Source organism: Rhipicephalus microplus, chromosome 7 (genome assembly GCF_043290135.1).
Source record: "Rhipicephalus microplus isolate Deutch F79 chromosome 7, USDA_Rmic, whole genome shotgun sequence".
NCBI lineage: Eukaryota > Metazoa > Arthropoda > Arachnida > Ixodida > Ixodidae > Rhipicephalus > Rhipicephalus microplus.
In genome coordinates, this window is record NC_134706.1 from 83,187,166 (window position 1) to 83,203,365 (window position 16,200).

Below are 16,200 nucleotides of genomic sequence, written 5' to 3' on the forward strand. Positions count from 1 at the left end.
TCGTGTAATCAGAACTGTTGTAGTAAGGGCCCCAAAGGGGATATGCGGCCACGCAGCGCAGAAATCAAACACCTTCCTGCTTTGTTATAGATATCGGCCATCATCACCGCCTGCTGCCCGTGCGTCGTGCTGCTCTTGCCTGGAAGGTGATAGGGAAGGGCCATCGTCTCGGCTGTCTGACGTCACAGACCAAGAAGAGCTAAGTGCTGTCGCAGCGCCACCGCTCAGCATAAAAGGACTGCTCGCCCCTGACCCTCCGGTATATGCGGCCACGCAGCGCAGAAATCAAACACCTTCCTGCTTTGTTATAGATATCGGCCATCATCACCGCCTGCTGCCTGTGCGTCGTGCTGCTCTTGCCTGGAAGGTGATAGGGAAGGGCCATCGTCTCGGCTGTCTGTCACAGACCAAGAAGAGCTAAGTGCTGTCGCAGCGCCACCGCTCAGCATAAAAGGACTGCTCGCCCCTGACCCTCCGGGATATGCGGCCACGCAGCGCAGAAATCAAACACCTTCCTGCTTTGTTATAGATATCGGCCATCATCACCGCCTGCTGCCTGTGCGTCGTGCTGCTCTTGCCTGGAAGGTGATAGGGAAGGGCCATCGTCTCGGCTGTCTGACGTCACAGACCAAGAAGAGCTAAGTGCTGTCGCAGCGCCACCGCTCAGCATAAAAGGACTGCTCGCCCCTGACCCTCCGGGATATGCGGCCACGCAGCGCAGAAATCAAACACCTTCCTGCTTTGTTATAGATATCGGCCATCATCACCGCCAGCTGCCCGTGCGTTGTGCTGCTCTTGCCTGGAAGGTGATAGGGAAGGGCCATCGTCTCGGCTGTCTGACGTAACAGACCAAGAAGAGCTAAGTGCTGTCGCAGCGCCACCGCTCAGCATAAAAGGACTGCTCGCCCCTGACCCTCCGGGATATGCGGCCACGCAGCGCAGAAATCAAACACCTTCCTGCTTTGTTATAGATATCGGCCATCATCACCGCCTGCTGCCCGTGCGTCGTGCTGCTCTTGCCTGGAAGGTGATAGGGAAGGGCCATCGTCTCGGCTGTCTGACGTCACAGACCAAGAAGAGCTAAGTGCTGTCGCAGCGCCACCGCTCAGCATAAAAGGACTGCTCGCCCCTGACCCTCCGGGATATGCGGCCACGCAGCGCAGAAATCAAACACCTTCCTGCTTTGTTATAGATATCGGCCATCATCACCGCCTGCTGCCCGTGCGTCGTGCTGCTCTTGCCTGGAAGGTGATAGGGAAGGGCCATCGTCTCGGCTGTCTGACGTCACAGACCAAGAAGAGCTAAGTGCTGTCGCAGCGCCACCGCTCAGCATAAAAGGACTGCTCGCCCCTGACCCTCCGGGATATGCGGCCACGCAGCGCAGAAATCAAACACCTTCCTGCTTTGTTATAGGTACGCACTAGAACCCTAGTTGTTTTTGTTTTATTTTTTTACCCTTTTCTGTGGCTGCTAATTCCCCACTGTTGTATTTTGCCTTACACTCCTGGTCTCTTGTGTCATGGGGGTTGACATTGCAACCTACAGGGTTCGTATCGGAAGCTTTAGAAACTGCTGCAGAAAAAAGATAGCGGATGCTCAACGCCCTTATGCAGAGTCCCGCCTTCTGTGTGTCTTGTGCCCCAAACCCTCTCTAGCACTTTTAATTTGCCTAACGTTGCTTTTGCTCTGTGCTGGAGATATTGAAGCCAATCCAGGCCCCAGAGTAGATGATGTGTATGCTCCACTGAAAGAATGCATTGAAACTAACAAAAAGAACTTTGACGCCATTACAGCAACTTTAAACGAAATTCAACGGGATGTTGCTGACATTTGGTCCCGAGTTTGCGCAGTTGAACAAAAACTACCTATAGTACCTGAAACAGGCACGGGCGTCAAAGCAGTGAATGACACACTTGAGGAATTTAAAATGACTTTGTCGCGGACTAATGGTGACCTTGAAGGTGTTGTCGATAACTTAAATAATCGTTCACGAAGAAATAACTTGCTAATTAAAGGTTTAGTGGAAGAGGAGAAAGATGACTATGAGGCTAGCAAAAAATTAGTCAGGGATTTCTGTTCCTCGAAACTAAAAATAAACTTGCAACCCGGTGACATTGAACGGGCGCATCGAATTGGGCAGCCTCGTCCTGCTTTTACGTGCCCACTGATAATAAAGTTCTTGAATTTCAAGACGAAGGATTCCCTTCTTCGAATTGCGCATAAACTCAAAAACACTGAACCTAAAGTCTGGCTCGAGGAAGATTTCTCCCCTAAAATACAGTTCGCAAGGAAAATGCTCCGCGATTTCGCTAAACAGAACAAAGAGAAGGATGAACGCTACAGCATACGATATAACAAACTGAAGCTCAGAGGACACATATACCACTATGACGCGGTTTCCGCAAGAGTAGTTCAGGCAGACCCTCCGAAAATTCCCATCACGGATTGACAAGCTGTCCGATTCAAGCCTAGAAAAACAAAAGTTCAAAACCTATCTATTCTTCTCGCTAACTTCCGTAGCATTATAAATAAAGTTGACTTGTTGCTTTCAGTAGGTCACGCATGCTCCGCTGATATAATTCTAGGCACTGAAACATGGCTCCGTGAAGACATACGCAATTGTGAACTATCACTTCCAGATTATTTCATGGTCTTCCGTAAAGATAGAACTTTGTCTCGGGGCGGTGGCGTCTTAATAGGTGTAAGAAACTCTTATCAACCCTCCCTTGTTACTATTGATACCACTCTCGAGCTACTCTGCGTAAAAACCCAATTTGATGGCTGCACTTGTGTTATCGGGGTCTGCTATCGGCCGCCTGACAGCAAACCAGATTTTGTTGATCGCCTAACCCATGTACTAGAATTAATTTTTAACAAATTTCCTCAGTGTGTCTTGCTGCTTGGCGGTGATTTCAATTACCCCTTTATTAACTGGGTCACACCATCATCGCTATCAATGTCTGTCGGACTTGAAATATCTCGCTTCCTTCGTACCTTAAAACTATTTCACCTAACTCAAATGGTAACTGCACCGACGCGCGGCCATCACATCCTCGACTTAATTTTTACAAACAATCCGACAAACGTTGTAGTCCAAGTCCTTGATGAAATTAGTGACCACAGAGTAGTACACTGTTCCCACCCTCTGCCTCTTCTTAACAATAAAATAAAGCCTAAACGCATACTAAATTACAAAAAAGCAGATATTGAAAAAATTAATTGCATGTTAACCGAGTTTTTGTGTTCTTTTCTGAACAAATTTAGCAATCATACAACAAATGAAAACTGGATAATATATCGGGACTTCCTTAAAAAAATTGAAAATACGTGCATTCCTGTGGTTTCCTTCACATCACAAACAAGTGCTCCCTGGTTTTCAAAGAAGGTTAAAAGTTGCCTAAACAAAAAGAAAAGAGCTTACAAAAAGGCTTCGCAAATTAACAGTCACCGCACTTGGAATAGGTATAAAGAACTAGCTCGGGAGTCAGAAAAAGCTATTGAAGAAGCTAAGGATTATTATTTCAATGATACGCTGCCGAATCTGTTAAAATCTGATCCGAAAAAGTTTTGGCGAGTTCTTAACCCTAAGGATACGGACACTATAATAACATTAAAAGACGCAAATGGGTCGATTGTACCCACCTCTGAATGTGCCGAGGTTCTAAACAATGTCTTTAGCGAAGTTTTTGCAGAAGAACCACCTCTTGACGAGTCCTGTTCCGTCACTTCTACTCCAATTACTTGCCCAAGCGAGCCTATTATCGTATTGGAAGTAGGTGTATCACGTGCAATTGCTAGACTTCCGCTTCGGTCCAGCCCTGGACCTGACGGCATCAGCTCAAAACTACTAAAGTTAACTAGTCACGTAATAGAGCGGTTGACTGGGCTAGTTGGTATGGCATACTTGGGTTTTAGCAGCGCGAAAAATGCACAAAAGACAAGAAAGGGACGAGACAAGCACTGCTTGTCTCGTCCCTTTCTTGTCTTTTGTGCATTTTTCGCGCTGCTAAAACCCAAGTTAACTAGTCACGTATCATCGTTTTTATTGTCCTTAATTTTTCAGCAATCGCTTGATTCTGGGTGCGTCCCTGACGATTGGAAATCTGGTCACGTTATACCCATTTATAAATCTGGTGATCCCTCAAGTCCAAAAAACTACCGCCCGATTTCACTCACATCAGTTTGTTGTAAACTCCTCGAACATATAATATACTCCCACATAATGAGACATCTTAATACTAATAAAGTGTTATTCGAAAATCAACAAGGGTTCAGGTACAAGCGGTCTTGCCAGACACAATTATTTGAATTATCTACGGATTTACATGACTCTTTGCACAAATTGGTTTACACAGATGCTGTATTTATCGGCTTTTCTAAAGCCTTCGACCGTGTTCCCCACATACGGCTCCTCCAAAAAATAAACTGCCTAAAGTTATACATAAAAACTACCCGCTGGATTCAGGAATTTCTATCTGGTCGCTCTCAAAAAGTAAATATAAATAATAATCTCTCCAGTTCCTGTGTCGTTAGGTCAGGAGTACCCCAGGGATCAGTTTTCGGGCCTTTATTATTCCTGATATATATTAATGACATTGCGAACAATATAACTTCAACAATTCGACTGTTTGCCGATGACTGTATAATTTATAGACAGATCACATGCACTGATGACGTAGCTATTTTGCAAAGCGATCTAAATACCCTGGCTAAATGGTGCCACACGTGGAAAATGGAAATTAATACAGATAAAACAAAGGTCATGTCATTTTCTTCGAATCCAAATACTCTATTAAATCGATACATGTTATGCAGTTTGGATATTAAACGAACCTTTTCTTTCAAGTATCTTGGCGTGATATTTACTCCTGATTTAAACTGGGCCATGCATATTGAACACGTAACAAACAAGGCACTAAAGAAACTTGGCTTCCTTAAGCGCCGTTTACATCTCGCAAACCACGAAACTAGACTTCGCGCTTACACTTCCCTCATCCGTGCAACCCTCGATTATGCTTCAATTATTTGGAACCCTCACACAGCTATTATACTGTCCAACTGTATTGAATCCATTCAAAACAAGGCTGCCCGCTTCATTTTGCACTCGTACTCACCATACCAAAGTGTCTCAGCAATAAAACAGATTCTTAATCTTCCAGAACTTAATACTCGTCGTAAATTCTTCCGCTTGACCTTTTTTCACTCTCTGTATCATGGCATTACACCTTTTTCATGTGCTCATATTTTCCCTGCCCATTATGTGTCCAATCGCACTGACCATGCTCGTAAAGTGTCGTCCATATTTGCAAGGACCAAAAAATACCGAAATTCCCCTTTTGTGTTATCTGTAACCGAGTGGAACGAGCTTCCCAGCGAGATTGCGATGATAAATGATCCGTCTGCATTCCAATCAGTGCTGCGTACATTTCTTGATATGTAATATGTCTACTGCTACTATACCTTACCCTGTTGTTATATCTCGTGTATTAGTGAAACGATGAAGAACTAGTGCCATGCAGATTCCTGGAATGGAAATGTACTGGAGATGTGAAATGAGCCATGCGTTACATCCTTGTCGTAAAATGTACCTTTTACCTAGTTATGTCTGATCGCTGTGTGTGTTCCTTTTATATGAATTGATGCATACCTTGTTTTTAACAGTATCCCCCCCTATGTAATGCCTCTCGTGGCCTTTAGGGTATTTAAATAAATAAATAAATAAATAAATAAATAAAAAACCACTGTCATCTTCGGTGTCATGGCCACAAGTTTCGACAGGGGCACGGGACAATGAATCGGCACCTTCGTGCTTGCGGCCCGATTTATAAGCGACCGTGAAATCGAATTCCTGCAGACGAAGGCTCCATTGTGCCAGTCCACTGCACGGGTCCCGTAGGTTGGCTAACCAGCACAACGAATGATGATCGCTCAGTAACTTGAAATGGCGCCCATAAAGGTGAGGTCTAAATTTCATCGTGGCTTTTACAACAGTGAGGCACTCTTTCTCTGACGTGGAGTAGATGACCTCGGCGCGGAAAAGAGTGTGGCTGGCGTACGCTATCACTTGATCCGTGCCCTCTTGGAGCTGATTGAGGACAGCACCAAGACACAGGCTGCTGGTGCCCGTATGAATTTCAGTATCAGCGTCTTGGTCAAAGTGAGCGAGGAGTGGCGGTGTCTGCAAACGCTCCCGTAGTTCACAGAAAGCTGCGTCTTGTTCGTCCTCCCAGACGAATGGCACACCTTGACGAGTGAGTCGAGGGAGTCGTTCAGCAATCCTAGAAAAATGGGCTATAAAGCGGAGATAGTACGTGCAGAGCCCTAGAAAGCGACGTAAAACCTTTTTATCACGTGGAACATGAAACGAGGCCACAGCAGCGCTTTTGTCACCACCTGGGCGAACACTATCCAAACTGAGAAGGCCGAGAAACTTGAGTTCTTTATAACCAAAGTGAGATTTTTTGGCTTCAGCGTGATGTTAGGAGAGCGGAGCGCTTCCAGCATAGTCTGCAGACGCTTCAGGTGCTCATGAAAGGTCACAGAAAACACGACAACATCCTCCAGGTGAACTAGGCACGTGTGCCACTTTAGACCGGTAAGAACAGTGTCAAATATTTTCTGGAATGTCAAAGACGTGAAACAGAGGCCGAAAGGAAGCACCTTAAGTTCATAGAGGCTATCCGGTGTAACAAAGGCGATTTTTTTTAAGATGTCGGTCATAAACGATCGGCCAGTAGCCACTTTTCTTGGCCGCCGCCGCAGTCTGTCGAGAGAACCATCGATGCGGGGCAGTGGATACATATCTCTTTAGTCACGCTGTTAAGTCACGCTACCAAGTATATTAAGTCCTCATATATATATATATATATATATATATATATATATATATATATATATATATAGCCTTTTTCACATAATGAAAGATGGCATAAGATAATAGTACATATGCTCTTCTTATATATGTGTTATCACGTTTTCACATCCGCAGCAGCCATCATGCATTCGCAGTTGAGAATGCCCTGATATTTTACATATTACCTTGGCCTGCATTTTACAGCGAAAGCCGTGATGAAATCACATCTCGGGTCCAGCGCAATTGTCTGCCGCCACAGCCACTGGTGTCCGTAACCCCATCGCGTGAAATTCAGAGAAAAACTAAGCCCAGTATTCCACCACTGAGCCACACCAGTGCTTGGGACTTGTTGGCAAACTTGCCTTAGAAAGGCTTCATGTCGAGAAAGCAATCGCGTTATGACGACATATAAAGCGTTTTGAAACTATGAAGAAACAACCAGTCCTCGCACAATGCGAATAGCGTAGCAAGTGGGCCACCGAATGCTCCAACCCATTACAAAAGCTTGTTCTCGTTCCCCTGTTACCAGCGGCACGCACCTATTTCGGTCATAATTTATCATTGTCTTGGGCCACTGCATGAACAATTTCCGCGAAATTCCTTGCAAGTGTTTAACGGATACGACATTTCTCAGAAGAATGACCAAAAGTAGCATAGCGAATGCCGGCGTGCTACCTCAAAAAATATTATTAATGCCCTATTGGGTATCAATCAAGTGCACTTGCAGCAGTTACCCAATGAGTGTTTTGAAATGCTCTGCAAGGCCGCTCTTCTAGCTTTCGCTGTGACTGCGCTGCGACCAGAGAAAACCTCGTCTGGTCGGGAAAATACAATCCTTTTTTGCTACAGGAGATATTTTACTTATAGTTATGGAGGGAAATAGGGAAACGTCGTCAAAGTCTACAGAAAATAACAACTAAGCTTGTTTGCAGTACTTGCGCTATTGAGTCCCAGTGCTGAGTTGGTGGACTGCTGAATCGTCGTTAGTTGTAAAGAAGATATTCTGCTTTGCTCATTCGTACTCAATTCGTACGACAATACGTGATGAAGTCTACGTGCTGAATATTGGGTATTTATTCAAGTCGTGATAATCAACGTCTTCATTGCGTGCTTTTTTTTGCGATCATCTGCCTGACATTTCATGAATATAGCACCTGTTTTGCAGCGTTGCCATCGTGATATAAAGATTTCAAGAATGTGGCGATGCCATAGAGACACAAGAAAAATAAAGAGCAGACCTTCTGAGACACTTCCTACGGCTGAACAAATGTCTCAGTTATTTTAGTGTCTGCGGTGGATAGCAAACACATTGTCGTGATGCCGTAGCTGCTCAAGGAGGTGAGGGAAGCGAAATAATGAGAAGCGGTGATAAAATAATAGCCAGGGCTACGCGAACACGCAGCACAGTTAACGCGACAGCGAGGTGAACGACTTTTCTTGAGTTCATTTGCAAGATGTGGCAATAGGTACACATACGTCATAAATAATCACAATTTTCACTGCTGAAGCTGTCGCTTCGCGAAAATTTCGGCGCCAGCATCGTTGGTTGTGAGCAAGAAATTATCGTCTCTGTCATCGAAGAGTTGAAAAAGACGCAAGTTAAGCTAATAAAAAAATGACAGCATATCGACGAGGTGAATGATGGAAAGTGGAGCGAAGCTGCGCCCGCATGCTGCTGCCGCGCGGCTTCGGCCTCCGGTTATCCTACGCCGGGATCTTGTTGGCACTGTCGTCCAGCTTTGCGACACGCTTCGCTCTCGCGTGCTTTCACATCGGGCTTCCGTCTTCGAGCGCGAGCCACCACCGTCTTGTGCGCACGCCGCTCTGCCGCCTTGTCCATTCGCCGACCTTCTGAACGCGCGCATGTGCCAGAACGACTTTTATTTTACTACACCACGGTCCCTAGTGTACGGCGCCGCTGGCGAACACGCGATCACCGACGGCTATGCGGGACGTCATTCCTATTTTTTTGTGCACTCGCACATTAGGCTTCCGTCTTCGAGCGTGACTTATATCGGCAAACCGTGAATCACCCACTGGCCGTATTCGTCAGTCGCCTGTCTGTCTGTCTGTCTGTCTGTCTGGGTGTCTGTCTGTCTGTCTGTCTGTCTGTCTGTCTGTCTGTCTGTCTGTGTGTCTGTCCGTCTGCCTGCCTGTCTGTCTGTCTGTCTGTCTGTTTGATGCACGGACGGATGGATGGACGCAGGAACGGATGCACGAGTAGACGAATGAACGCATGGACGCATGGACTAGCGCACGCATGGACGAACGCAGGGATGGACAAACAGATGGGTGCACGGATGAACGCGCAAGGGGACGGACGAACGGATGGACGTGTAAACGGATGAACGAACGGATGGACGCATAAAAGGACGGATGAATCTATGCTCGAACGAACGGATAGGCGCATGGATGGGCGGATGCAAAAATGAACGGGTGGCCGGAGCACGGAGGGAACGACAGATGCTTTGCCCCACTAATCATCATTCACTCTATGGATATGCGGTGATTTTGACGCGATAGTGCTAAAAAGCCCTAGTCGCAGAAATTCCGCCGTTGGCGTCGGCACCGTTTGTTTTGAGAGAAAAATTGCCCGTGAGCGAAAAATTTTGAAAGAAACAAATAAAATAAAAAATTCAATTTTTGTTGACGTTGAGGATTAAACCAGGGCCGTTCACGTGGCAAGCAGGTGTCCTACCACAAAGCTACGAAGATACTTGCAGCTGATTTGGGAAAAACAGTACATAAATGCCATTTAGTGGAAGTAGTCTCCATAACGCATTTTTTTGGCAGGTTTCACGACGAAAACGAGTCCATTCGGCAATTTGTAGGCCCACTTGGGAGGTCATAAAGCTAAGTCGAAAAAGGCCAGGATAGTGCAGCCATCGCCGCTAAAAACAAAGAGGTAGTTTTAAACAGCTCTAAAAATGGACAACTATGTCCATCTATAGCGGCAAACATACCATGTCTTTCCAGAAGCACTGCTCAAGCAAAAAGCAAACGCTAGATATTGTGCTACCATCCGTGAGGCATCGTGAGACCCTACGAGATGGCGAGCGCGTGGCGTGTATCTTGGAAGCCATGCGACTCTTGCATTAGATCAAGAACTTGTATGTAACATTCGGCGCGCACGCTGGTACAATCAACTGTGTGTGTTTGTGTTTGTGTGTGTGTGTGTGTGTGTGTGTGTAACCAAACATATTATAACTATGCACTTAGTGATTGGAGGGCGCACTAGGGGTCGGATTTCACTATCGCGTTTAACTCTTAAGAAAGAAGATAAAGGGTCCCCTAATTTTGTTTAATATTTATCATACTACGAGCAACGGCCCCTAGTATCGTACCATTTGCATTTTTCAGCGTGCATGCATTTTTCAGCGTGCATGCACAAATACCGCCCTCTACGGCCGCTTCAGAACTGACGACAGGTGGCAACATACGATTACGGCCGGGCACCTCAACCCACACCTTAAGGAGCTGTGCTCCTGAAAGTTTTATTATCCGAGTGAGGAACTAACCCAAGCCATCTGCGTGCAATGTGGCTAACTCCCATAAAGCTGCAAGACTTGTAGAAACCGCTTTGAAAAAAATCACAACGTATCCACGGAATGAATGATGATGAGTAGGGTCAAGCATCCGTTCATGCGTCCGAGGTTGCGTCCATGCGTTCGTCCATCCGTACGTGCGCCCGTTGCTGCGTTCATTCATCCGTCCGTCCGTACGTCAGTCCATCCGCACTTGCGTTCGTCCGTGCGTCCTTCTGTGCGTGCGTTTGTGCGTACGCCCATTGTTGTACGTCCGTCCATGTGTTTGTCTGTCTGTGCATGTGCTTATCTGTCTGTCCGTCCACGCGTCCGTCCATTCATATGGCGAACACTCCAAGTACCACACTTCAAGTATCTTGCTTTTTTATCATATATTCATCGTATACAAGTACCGTCATCCAGCAGACAATCCAAGCACTAAACGAGAGTATGTACCGAATTCCTGCTTTGAGGGCTTTGTTACCACCGAGAGTGTAATAATGACACCGTGCTACGTTTTTCGTAATATGTGGACAAGCGGATATGAGCCCGAGGGCGGCTATGTGCCACAGGTATGTGGGTGGCTACCTACTGCTACTACAACTACATAACTTAGAGGATGCACAGACCCACGCTTCAAGGAGCTTCGCCAATAAAAAAACCCAAAATATGAATGTCACAGCGGAAGGCATCTCGTTGCTCTTAAGCGCATCATATCTTGCGTGGCATAGGCGCAGAAAATAGCGCCAGGGGTGAAAACGTGTGATTTGAGCAAAACGTTTTCAGATTGTTGCAACATATGCGCAAGAACTATAGACAGTGGACAAACGTGACAACGAGAACAAGTGCGAATTTCGAACTCCACATTTTCCGGTGTCGTCTTTTTGCGCTTCAGCCGTAACAATATCACATACCTAATTGTCAACTCTCGTAATTTGCTATGGAGTTTTCAGACAAATTTAATCATCATCGACAGCAGAAGCATAAAAAAATGAACAGCTGTGTAGCTTCGCATGCTGCCCTAGGCGCGTGTACTGCGTTCTTCGCTGCTTCGCAAAAATCAAAATTATGGTATAGTGCCTACTTACAAGATATGATCAAACACGTCATAGGTACGAATGAAAATTGGCCCCGTATCAGCATGTTACACTGCAAATGTCGTCGAAAGACAATAATCTTGCGTATGCAGAGAGTGAACAAAACAAAGCGCGCGGCGAGGGCGTCTGTCTCGGTGGTGATAAGGTGTAGAACGCAAGGCGACGGGTAGCTGCCACCACTGTGTCATCTCAGCAAAGCGTTGGAAACACTTGCCTTTACGTGCAAACGTTGCATGATTAGTGCAGTGTGATAAACGCTAAAATCCTTAGAAATACTTGTCTATACCTTTTCTAGTAAAATACATATATAGAGAATATTGACATGTTGTTACGCTGCCTCAGATATGCGCAATATTTGCTTTTTATATGACAATTGCACAAGTGTGAACGCTGAATCTTGAGCTATATTGGTGAACGCTTCGGGTGGGGTTGGCCGAATGGAGTATAGCCTAGTGTCGTCAGGGGCAGACGAACATACACACAAAAGCTTTCGCGTTGAAAGTCCTCAAAAAGACTATCACCGAAGAGTAACATAGTGTACTAGGTTACTCTATGCTATCATCTTTAAAATTTGGTAGGCAGAAGACATTAAGAAGTTTGCAGGTGCAACATGGTAGCAGAAAGTAAAAGACGGGGTTGCGTGATGGCACATGAGAGAGGCTTTTGTCCTGCAGTAGTGTAAATAAGACCGATGATAATAATGAGTGAGCCTTTCACAACTGTTCTTGCAATTTGTACTAAATCATACTTTGAAACGGCCAATTTTACGCGCACAGTTGCTTTACTAACGGCATGGTTTAAGGTATGCACTAAGGTTAGTAGTTAGGAAGGCGATGCACACGAGTCCCGGTTACGCTATCACGAATTGCTCTTGAAAATGAAGCTGAAGTGTCCTTCAGTTTTGACGAGTACAGAAGCACCCAATGTGCCAAAAATTTTAATTCTTGCAAAACATGGACTTCCCCATTAGGTCAGTATTCGTCAATCTGCAGAGAAGCATTGTACTCGCTACACATCTGTCAAGCATCGTGCACAATGGGTGCTGTACCTGATGAGGATTAAGAAGTACAGCTGAGCCATTTGTAATTTATTAGACGAATTGAACGGCCCCGCCGCAGTGGTCTAGTGGCTAAGGTACTCGGCTCCTGACCCACAGGTCGCTGAATCAAATCCCGGCTGCGGCGGCTGAATTTCCGATGGAGACAGAAATGTTGTAGGCCCGTATGCTCACATTTGAGTTTATGTTAAAGAACCCCAGGCAGTCCAAACTTCTGGAGCCCTCCACTACGGCATTTCTCATAATCATATGGTGGTTTTCGGACATTAAATCCCACATATTGATGGAGACGTACTGAATGACTTATTGCAGAGTTGGTATTGTGTGACGTCTCGTTGTAAATATATTCTTCTACATTGTTATAAAAACGATAGTGTTAAAGAGCTCGTTTTGCAGAAATTGTGGTGTTGTCGTTGGTCTCGGCGTTGTTAGTCGTTAGCGAGAATAAAAAAGATGCTAATAAATAGAATATAAAAAACTCTGCTAGAGTGTGAATAAAACTCAGGCCACTTAGGTGGCAAGCAGGTGTTTTTCCACAAAGGCTCACTTTTCGCTCGAAACAGCTTCATCAGAAACACTCCACGAATGTCACGCAGTGAAAGGAGTCAGTCTCCTTGTTGCATGTAATATTGCGTTGCAAAAGTGGATAATCGCACCAACGGTCAAAACTAGTGACTTGCACCACGAGCTGGCGTATGAAAGTGCCACCAATCACAGAAGCGCTCACGTATGTTTTGTCATAAGGAATGGCAAAAGCATTAACAAAGTAAGTAGTTGCGTAAGATGGTGCCTCTGCCTTCGTACAAACGAACTTGTAGTGGGTGGTTCGCTGAAGGAAGGCATAAGAGCTATACTTGCAGTAGGCTTTCTCACATAGTTTGAAATGGTCTAAGTTGCGCGCAGAGTCACTCTCTTCCATACAATGTGGTTGAGGCAGGCACCAAGAACCTGAGCTGGACGATCGCTCTTCAGAAGGCAGTGTGCATGGAACCATGTTATGCCAACGCACACTATTTTTCAAGGCAATGCTCAAACGCTCGCCAACATTTAGATATGTTAAAGCGATTCTTTGGTCAACATGACTGGTCTATAGGTATTTTATGAAATAATCTATAGACCTGAATATTTCTATGCAATAAAATAAAAACCAACGCTGCTCTGTGATTAAAATCGCTGCCACGCAGAGAGCGGGGATTTTTATCCCATCGGAGTCTAGGCAATGTTTCTTTGTTTTCGTTTTGTTTATATCGTGTGATACTTTTTTCGTGGCTGTGAAGGCAGCGTTCGATAGCGGGGTTAAAGTTGGCTCTTGTGGTGGCCTTGTAACCGTTTTCGATATTCAGCCATAGCGATTCCTTTTGTGGTTACACAGAAAGCAAATCAGAAATAGTAAACCTTAGTTAAAAGCACCCTAAACAGTGCCCCTCAAGTGCACCTTGCGTTTTCAAGAGCCGACGTGAACGCGCCGCGACGCTATGTGATCCGCAACGCTTGAGCCACTAAGTGGACCAAACCAATGCGGTGACACCGGTGATTACACAAATGGGACTCGGGAATGAGATTCCACACACCCACTAAATCGAAGCGACACATCGCTAGTACGTTACACCGCATTCGTGTTGGTGTGGCCCGCTCAAGGCGTTGTTACGCACGTATTGTGGACCGCAGTGACACCGGTTCCAATAGTGAATATTTTCATGTGCCAGAAACAGTTTAAAATATATATCGTGCCTGCCCAGCATACGCACGCGAACGACGCACACTGATTTATTCTACTGAAGAATTTCGCAATAGGTCATTAATTGTTGAGATTGCATCAGGCCGTTCGTTGGCGCCAACAGTGCGACTGGTGTCATAAGAGCAGCCATAGCCCTCTTAAAAGCGACTGGTTATGTTCAAGTGTATAAACTTTTTATATGTTTGAAAGGCCAGTATATACTCTGCGCTATAACTCACCACCGTCAACCAGTGACCTTTTTCCGGACCTTTCTCCTTCCTCGGTGTATAGAAACAGGCTAGACCTTGCTATCGCTTAACCGGCCACCTCTGCTGCCTTTCTGTAATTGAACCTTTCTTTCTATCTCTTTTTCTTTATGCAAAGACGATTCTAATAATCATATGTCTAGCAAAACGCTTAGGTGCGAAAGACCTTGCATACTTGATTGTGATTCTGGCTGATCTTTATTACACTGAACTTGTAGTCAATGACACCGGCAGCATGAATTCCGCTATGCTGCATATTTCACTGCATCGAAAATAACTGCCCTTCTCCTCAAGCACACACCAGCGCGTTTAGCCTAACTCATATTAACGACAAAATGGCATTAGTGTTTTAATAAATGTGATGTATCACGTACGTTTTATAACTACAGTGAATACGACTCCAAGTATATCAATCATACTCATGCGTGTAAGAAAATTGCCTTCGATAGAAACTATATTTCATTATACGGCATTTGGTTAATACATATTCGCTATGTAACTGAAGACCACAGTAAGACTGCTTATCGCACCCAAGTACTGCTGACGAAGGTCGGCAGTTAACAGCAGAGATTGCCGGATATGAAGGTTGGTTCGATTCCTGGTATACTTCAACCAAATAATCATGTGAACATGTAACACGCAAAGAATGCAACGTATTGAGTATTACGTATAGCGACATCAATGTAATAAAGAGAACTAGGGGGAATTTTTTTATTCCATATTCGAAGTCCCAAACAAGCACTTTGGATTAAGTCAAAGTATGGCAGGGATCATAAATCAGGCCTATGAAAATCTTCAGTAAATCAGCTCCAAGGCATATATCGACAAGGAGTTCAAAAATTAGTGTTAAAGACAGTGCAGTATGGCTGGAAGGTTAAGTAGGTGAGAATTTAATGCAACATATTTTATTAAAGTAGCTGACATTGTTACAGTCACTAACCAGAAAATAAAGATCACTGTCGAAAACACGAGAGTCTCACCACACTCACGAACTGTGTCTCATAATAGTGATGTAAAATGAACGTGGAATTGCATTATAAGTTACGACAAGACGTCAATGTGAAATATTTGCCACAGAACTCTTTGAGCTTTTTAATTCATCACCAGCAAGTAATTGGCACAAACTTCTAATAGGGCGATGAGTCATTGTATAGGGCGATGATCCACTGTAAATACTGTTCTACAGGGGTGCAGGTGTGATGAGTGAAGAAAACGACAACGACGGAAGTGCGGGGCGAGGCGCGTGTAATGTGCGCGTGAGTGGCAGAGAATCAGCTGATGACCTGTGGTGGCCCATAGAGGTGGCGTGCCACGATTGGGCCACGGGCGACCATCACGTGGCAGTGGGCTTTGTGGCTGGGGACGAGCCGAAGCGGCGGCAGACGGGAGACAGCGGGCAGAAGCGTCGGACGCAGGCGATCCAGGTTCCGGCCAGGGAACGCGGCCGTCCCCGCTGCTGCCGTCCAACCACCAGGTAGGGCGGCATTGCCGGCACGAGTACTGCATCTCGGGGCGCGGCCTGGCCTGCTGTTCTCTTCCTTGCCGAGGGCATCGCGGATCTCGGCGAGGCGTCTCCACGGTCAGCCGTTCGACACAGCGATGAACGTGGCCTGGCTAATGGTCACGGTTGCGTCGAGCATCGCGTCTCGGCGCACGCTCATCGCTGGACGGGCTGGCCATTCCCCG

General features: G+C 45.7%; 1 protein-coding gene across 4 annotated transcripts in view; it reads right to left on the reverse strand.

The window, feature by feature from the left end:
* Nucleotides 1-16,200, reverse strand: part of LOC119183468 (uncharacterized) — a 63,831-nt gene that overhangs the window by 16,760 nt on the left and 30,871 nt on the right. For 2 of the 4 annotated variants that reach the window (XM_075869356.1, XM_075869352.1), the window contains exon 1: nucleotides 7,789-7,941. The exons of 1 other annotated variant lie outside the window; for it this stretch is intronic. The gene's annotated coding sequence lies outside the window, so the exon portion shown is untranslated. Of the gene's footprint in view, nucleotides 1-7,788; nucleotides 7,942-16,200 lie in introns of those variants that run through there. One more of the 4 variants, XM_075869353.1, reaches the window with a different exon arrangement.